An 8,145-nucleotide genomic window follows, 5' to 3' on the forward strand; every position below is an offset into this window, starting at 1 on the left:
TCTACAAATATTTGCACGTTACCCGCCAGCCGCCTTGAGCCATTACTCCAATCTTCTCAATTACTCAGTGGAGACACGCCCTAGTTTCCGTTTCAGGCTATGCGCATGTGCAAAAGAAATTGCCAGTGGCACGTGCTGCTACATACCTACTATGTAATAGTAGACTCTAGTCCAGCAAGAGAGCAAAGCAGTAGAATAAGCAATTACCATAGGAAGGTCTAATCAGGTAATCAACAAATCATAGCAACCAACCATAAATTAAATGCCAAAACACAGTAGTAAGAAAGAGATTTTTAAAGTGTCTACATTGTTCAACATTATAACAACCAGATACCAACTTCAAGTATAAAATTGTCACTTTTTGAGCTCCAGTAAGTTTGACATAGTTACGGTTACGGTTAGGAAGGTATACAATATACAATCAGCCATCCTGTCGAAACGTCACATTATAAACAAAGGTAAAGCCCTACTTCCTGGAAGAAACACAAACTAGACGAATTGAAATGAAAAAACAGTCATCAACCATCACACATCTTGTTCACAACTAACAATTGATTTGGTACACAACTCTGTTCTTGATTATTAGCAGTATACATCGATGTACTGAACATGACAACCAGACTGAGATATCTATACCCATGCAACAAATAGCACACAACACTCACTCACACTACCACATATCAAGCTGCAAAGAGTGAACAGAGCGATTAAAATCGTCAGCACTTGAGACATTCTGAGGAGACGAATGACTCGTGACCCAGATGTGGCAGCCAGTCCTCCTCTTTCTGTTTGCTACATTCCTAGACTCGTACCCAGTCCTTTCCCGTGCGAACTCCACGTGTTTTAGCACATGCATTTTGTTGCACTAGCAGGAGATGGTAATATCCGCATGTACAGCAAAGTTTTCGCTTCCGTCTCCGCTGCAGGTGCTGCTGGACTTTGGTCTTGTTCTAGGCGAGTTCTTGCCACACGTCGTAACCTGTGACAGCAAGTGAACTCGCCTAGAACAAGAACAAAGTCCAGCAGCAGAAACGAGAAGCGAAAACTTCTCTGTACATGCGGATATTAAATATTAAATATTAAATATTAAATATTAAATATTAAATAATACATATTAAATAATAAATAAAATATTAAATATTAAATATTAAATACTAAATATTAAATATTAAATAATAAATATTAAATATTAAATATTAAAAGACCGTGACATCAATCCAAACCAATTTTATTAATTAGACAAAATATTTATTGCTGAGTGCTAAAACAATCACATAATCCATCGATTAAAAACGAGTAATCATCTCTACCTCTATGAATCGTGACGATCTATTGTGTGTGCATGTGCTGACCCGATTGACTGCAAGACCCGCATGCATCGTCATTCATCTAGTCAACATGTGTTCAAATTGCTCCACTCTTTCTCATCTCATAACCCTCTCCCTCACTCAGATTTTCACCACAAAGAGACGACAATTGACTCAGAGAATCGTGTCCTCCCTGACTCAAATCATTGATATCAACATGGCAATGAGGGACAGCCACAGTGTGTGGAGATGCAGTCGATGACCGTGTTCTCAACTCATTTCCTTCCTCTGGTGTGTGGGCGTGTCTTCATTGACCAGAAACCAAACTGTAAGACGTTGATGGAGAATGAAGTGTCGATGATGATCGAGTGTTATGATCACTCTCATCCCCCAATGTCTCATCTTCACTCAAGTCACGTGACACGCATAAATCCGTCATGACGTCACGTCCATTCATTTCCGTCTTCTCTAGTAAAGTCAGTGCAGCCGTCGATCGTTTCGTCTGTCTGTTTTCAACCGTTTGAGATGACGGTTTGACACTCGCTGTTGGCTGTTGAATGTTGTGTGTTGCACACGAAGTCGGGACAGATAACGAGTGAGAGTGATGGAGTCTGGGTGACGATGATGTGTTTGAGATGAGATGATGTGGAGGAGAGACAGATGTGTGATGGCGGATTTTCGACTCGTCTCTTCGTGACATCTTGTAGCCGTCTAAAGTTAACTGGACAAACAACATACAAACAAACTCACAAAGTCAAGCTGATAAACATGTGTGTGTGTGTGTGTGTGTGTGTGTGTGTGTGTGTGTGTGTGTGTGTGTGTGTGTGTGTGTGTGTCCATGCCTGTGTTCTTGTTTGTGTGCGTGCATGTGTGTGTGTGTGCGTGTGTGTGTGTGTGTCTGTGTGTGTCATGTGTGTGTGTGTGTGTGTGTGTGTGCGTGCGTGTAACTGAGTCCAACCTGTCTAGCCACAAGATGCAATCTAGCAAACACACTTGCCCTATGCAACATTCCCCTCGCAAACGGATTTCCTACACACAACACACACAATCACCAAACATCACCACATAAACTCACAACTGCCACACCTGCAACCACCAAGTCTGACAAAAGGGCGAGATTTGACAAACAATTCAGTTCATTTACATGAGTGAGAAGATTATTCTTCACATTGAGATGAACGAGATTAACAAGATTCTCACAACCTGCAATACAACATACAATACAACACACACATCCACACACACATCCACACACACACATCTGGACACAAACACACACACACACACACACACACACACACACACACACACACACACACACACCTGGACACAAACACACACACACACACACACACACACACACACACACACACACAAACACACACACACACACACACACACACACACACACACACCCTGTTATTGCTGAGATCAAGTTCTTTTATTGAATTTATGTTCTACGTACACAGCACACATGTCCATCAACACCAATCAACAATATTAATGTATAGCAATGGCACCTGTTTACTGGACGACAGCAGCTTGAGAGTATTGAATGAGGCGTCTAGTTTGACCAACGACATTTGACTCAACTGCTGGAAATCTAACTGTTCCAACTCATTGTGACTCACACTCATCTACATGCAAGCATAAATAAATAAACAAATAAATAGACAGACAAATAGACAGACAAATAGACAGACAAATAGACAGACAAATAGACAGACAATAGACAGACAAATAGACAGACAAATAAACAAACAAATAGACCAACAAATAGACAAACAAGTAAATGGATAGCAAGACAAACACAAACATAAACACAACAAACAACTGACATGAAGATATAAATTTGCATAAACAGTAAACAAGTAAACATGCAAACTAATAGAAACAAACACTAATCATGAGATAAACGAGCAGCCAAAACATAAATGTGTTTGTATTTGTGTGTATGTGTGTGTGTGTGTGTGTGTGTGTGTGTGTGTGTGTGTGTGTGTGTGTGTGTGTGCGTGCATGCATGCTTGCTTGCGTGTGTGTGAGCGTGTGTGCATGCATGCGTGTGTGTGTGTGTGTGTGTGTGTGTGTGTGTGTGTGTGTGTGTGTGTGTGTGTGTGTGTGTGTGTGTGTGTGTGTGTGTGTGTGTCTACATACTCATTTCTAACCAATCTGTCTCACATGAGGCATGAGATCTAGCGACTGATCAAGAGATTTGATGCAATTGTGGCTGACGTTGACAACTTGTAGCGATCTCCATGGTTGAAGGACATGCCGACTGGCGATCAGTTTGCCGTGAGATGTCCGCCGCCAACGTTCGAACGTGGAAGCTGATTGAGATGGCACAGACTGTGAATGAAGAAATTAGCAACACAAATGTGTGCAAATGTCAACATACATAAAGACATTTGCATGTCTTCATGGACACACAACATACACACACTAGTACATGCACACACGCATACACACACACACACACACACACACACACACACACACACACACACACACACACACAATCATCAAATGACAAGCTGATTAATATCACTGACCATTCGTTTTGCTATGACATAATCAACAAACAATTCCTACACACAACACACATTACACACTACAAGGTAACGACAATCGATGGATATGTCCACCTGCATTGATTTCAATGACTTGTGTACTGACTTGTGAGTTAGTTGACTCTGTAAAGTGCTGAGACCATCAGTGAATGACAAGTTACAACAACTGATCTAAACAAACAATAATTTCACCACACAAACACAAGACATAGAAGCAGGTAAACCGATAAAAGATAAACAACAAAATGACAAACAAATAGACAAACAAACAAACAGAGTGACAGACAAACAGACAGACAGACAAACAGACAGACAGACATACAGACAGACAGACAGACACATAGACTGACAGACAAACAGACAAACACTACAAACAGATACTGATAGACAGACGGATAGACAAACACACAAACACACACACACACACACACACACACACACACACACACACACACACACACACAGTCAGACACATAAACAGACAGACAGACACACAGACAGATAGACAAGCAGACAGACAGACAAACACATAGACAAACAGACAAACAAACAAACAGATACTGATAGACAGACGGATAGACAGGCACACAAACAAACAGTCAGACACATAAACAGACAGACAGACACACAGACAAATAGACAGACAGAGAGACAGACAAACAAACATACATATACACTGACAGACAGACAACAGACAGACGGACAGACAGAGAAACAGACAGAAAGACAGACAGACAGACAGACAGACAGAAAATCCTGATGCCGCTTGCCTTCAAGACTGCTAAAGACTTGAATAGTGACAAATCATATCTCATGCTGCTGACAGCGAGAGGTCGAATAGCCGACGAGACGGTCACATGTGACATTATAAACAAAACTGTAAACGTGACCGACATCATAACTGGCATCTACAACACACACTATTAATTAATATTAATAATAATCTATTGTTTAATACAACACAGATCACATAATCATTGATATCAATATGTTAAATATTAACTAGTAATGCGTGAACCTCCGTCGAATGTCGCTTCAAATGAAAGCTACAAAGCAATACTCATTGGGAGTAGCTTCTATCCGAAGTGGAGCAAATTTATCTTCCCCCATTTAGTCTCGTGTACGTACACAGAGTGTATCCAAACACCGCGGCTGCCGACTGCTTCTTTTGTCGACCGTAGACAGGATAGAAGCCAGTTCTAACTTTTCCAAAGCTATAGCTATAAATTCTGTATGTCTTTGTGTATCGCATTACGTAATTAGCTACGGTATCGGTAGTTGGCGACGCGCGTTAGCAAATAAGTCCCGTACGTAACGTGCGCACTACTCTTCACGTTTCTGCATACTAGGGCAGCAAGATTGGATGCTCGTAGATTTTCAAGTAGCGCTACTTGAAATACAACGTTTCTGTTGTTTCTGATCAAAAATTGACGTCTTTCTAGCTAGATGTTCTCTCATGTCGAACAGCGTGTAGTGATTGGCTGCCCGGCCATTGTCCCTCGTTGACGCGTGCGACACAAAGAAGAATAATGCGGCGTGATTGGTCACTCGCTTGCATACCATACATTCCTGAAGCGTGACACCCATATATGGTCATTTTTTGGCGTACATAGTCAGCCAGCCAGCCACAGAGATTTGGGGCAAATAGAACCCCATTAGTATACCGCTCCTCGCAAGTCACGTGACTTCTTCAAAGTCCCATTCCTTTGACTCGTAGCTTTCAATTAAAATTTTACACTGACATCCAACAATTAACATACCTACATCTCTAAGTCATTAATATCAATATATAAACATTTCATACCAATGCCCAACAAATACAGTAGATCAGCATCACATCACACAAGACTGACCTGACTTGCAGACGGGTAATTTCAGTTGTTTGGTTATACAATAGAGTTGGTCTGGTGTCGCAAAAAATCCAATCTTCTTCTCCAGCAGCTCGTCACCTCAACAATAAAACAACACTTTACAAGTCTGTCATCTTACGTGTTGCTAAGAAACTCGAGTGAGAGTGAGAAAGGCTGGTGGTAGGAAGGGGGATGATGTGGATGAAGTGGAGCTTACCGTAGAGATAGAAATGGTGTTCAAGTTTCTTCATCACAGCACATACATCCTGATAGAGAGAAATAAGATAGAAGACACACACGCATGCATGCACGCACACACGCACACACACACACACACACACACACACACACACACACACATGCACGCACACACACACACAACAATATATTTCAACCTATTAACAAGCTTCTGTAAGTATCTGTCGAATGCTTCTCTTCTCGTCTCAATGTGAGCGGCCATCACATTGCCCGTCAGTTTCTTCGGAGGCAACAGATCTCTCGCTATTCCATGTACTCTAATCAACTAGACACACATGTCACAGTTGAGACGAAACGTTGTAGTGTGTATTCTGTTGTGTACTTTCTGATTGAGAGCAAAGAATTCACTGTAACGTCTGAAGACACACCAATGGTTTGATTGAGTTAAAACGTCTATCTTGTATACCTGAACAAACAACAGAAGTTGTGCTCATCCGTTAGGTAAACAGATAAACAAACTGATGGACAAACACATAGACAGATAGACAAACAGATGGGCAAACAGATAGACAGACAGATGGACAAACAGATGGACAAACAGATGAACAAACAGATGGACACAAAGACAGACAAACAGATAGACAAACAGACAGACAAACAGATGGACAAAGAAATGGACAGACAGATGATAGACAAACATACAGACAGATGGACAAACAGACAAACAAACAGATAAACAGACAAACAGACAGGCAAACAGATAAACAAACTGATGGACAAACAGATAAACAAACTGATGGACAAACACATAGACAGACAGACAAACCGATGGACAAACACATAGACAGACAGATGGACACACAGACAGACACACAGACAAACAGATAAACAGACAAATGGACAAACAGATGGACACACAGACATACAAACAGACAGACAGACAGATGGACAAACAGATTGAGATGGACAAACAGATGATAAACAAACAGGCAAACAGATGGACAGACAAACAGACAAACAGACAAACAGACAGACGGACAAACAGACAAACAGACAGACGGACAAACAGATAAATAAACAGATGGACAAACTAAACGACAAATAAATGACAAACTAAATTTAAATATTCAATATGCCAAAACAGTGATCATTGAGTTGCCACTGCATATCTAATTATGAATCAACTATAATACCCGGATGTCTACCCGGATGTGGGATACCCGGATGTAATACAGGCTGTGCTCAGAGTATGACGTCACACTCAACATTCAGTCAGTCACACTCAACGAGGCCATTTCTCGCTTCATTGGAACCCAATAATTTCGTACAGCATTTAGACTTCCAGCATTTTGATTTTACCACTATGACGTCATGTGTCGAGTGAAACGACACAAAACCACGCCCAAACGCTTCAAGTCCGTGCTGACAAATCGGAGCGACAGACAAGCAAACAGGCAACCTTTACAAACAAACGGACAACGGATAACATCAAAATATCGACGTTAGATCGGCCTACAGTGTGAGTAGATGGCATTGCCCTTGTCTCGGTGTCCCGGATAATAACATAACGTACTCGATTCTAATCTTTTTGATCGGGCTCTCTCCCACTGAAACTTAATCTCGACCTGTCCTTGCGCCAAACGGCGCTGCCAGATAAAGGCAAAGAAGCCTCCAACGACGTCATTCAAAAATGTTACTTTGAATGCCCGGATGTAACATTACACCTTTGGATTTCGGCCCTCTTTACGCGCGTTTGTCAATAATCTATTAACTCAAACTCTCTAATTCTAATCACTCATTAGTAACGTCAGTCATTCACCAACTTTGCAAAATCTAGCTTGTCAAAATTAAAAGATAGTCATTTTGGAAGATTTTGCCAAATTTTTTGTCTCCAAAATTTTTCGTTCTACGGCACTTGTCTCTGATTTTGGTTTTCTTGTTGTAACTTCCAACTATACTAAATACACGATGAAGGTTGAATTTAAGGATTTGAAATTCTAGAATTGTTTATGCTGTTTTTAGTTTAAAAATCACTTTTAAGTTGTGGATGTGGTGTGTGTGTGTGTGTGTGTGTGTGTGTGTGTGTGTGTGTGTGTGTGTGTGTGTGTGTGTGTGTGTGTGTCTAGGTTATGTATAATTTCTCTGACTAGACATCCCCACAAAATGGTCATAAACTGTTAATTGACTATTGCCAATCAACAACTGGTTGTACTAATATAGAAC

The 8,145-nt window shown here is 40.9% G+C and overlaps 2 long non-coding RNA genes across 4 annotated transcripts; both read right to left on the reverse strand.

The window, feature by feature from the left end:
• Window positions 1–1,212: 1,212 nt before the first annotated feature.
• Window positions 1,213–3,741, reverse strand: LOC134189034 (uncharacterized). 3 transcript variants are annotated; one of them, XR_009971426.1, is made up of 6 exons: window positions 3,486–3,741; window positions 2,828–2,944; window positions 2,723–2,764; window positions 2,394–2,510; window positions 2,266–2,336; window positions 1,213–2,028 (listed from the first exon to the last, which is right to left on the reverse strand). It is a non-coding gene; the product is annotated as an uncharacterized LOC134189034 (long non-coding RNA). The 3 variants fall into 3 exon arrangements; XR_009971425.1 differs by having other exon boundaries at window positions 3,473–3,741; XR_009971427.1 differs by lacking the exon at window positions 2,723–2,764 and having other exon boundaries at window positions 3,473–3,741.
• A 970-nt stretch (window positions 3,742–4,711) lies between these two features.
• LOC134189299 (uncharacterized) lies at window positions 4,712–7,538 on the reverse strand. The gene is made up of 6 exons (XR_009971476.1): window positions 7,439–7,538; window positions 6,305–6,388; window positions 6,120–6,247; window positions 5,942–5,990; window positions 5,728–5,823; window positions 4,712–4,782 (listed from the first exon to the last, which is right to left on the reverse strand). It is a non-coding gene; the product is annotated as an uncharacterized LOC134189299 (long non-coding RNA).
• Between the last annotated feature and the right edge of the window lie 607 nt (window positions 7,539–8,145).

The sequence above is a fragment of the Corticium candelabrum genome, chromosome 13 (assembly GCF_963422355.1).
Source record: "Corticium candelabrum chromosome 13, ooCorCand1.1, whole genome shotgun sequence".
In the NCBI taxonomy this organism is placed as follows: Eukaryota; Metazoa; Porifera; class Homoscleromorpha; order Homosclerophorida; family Plakinidae; genus Corticium; species Corticium candelabrum.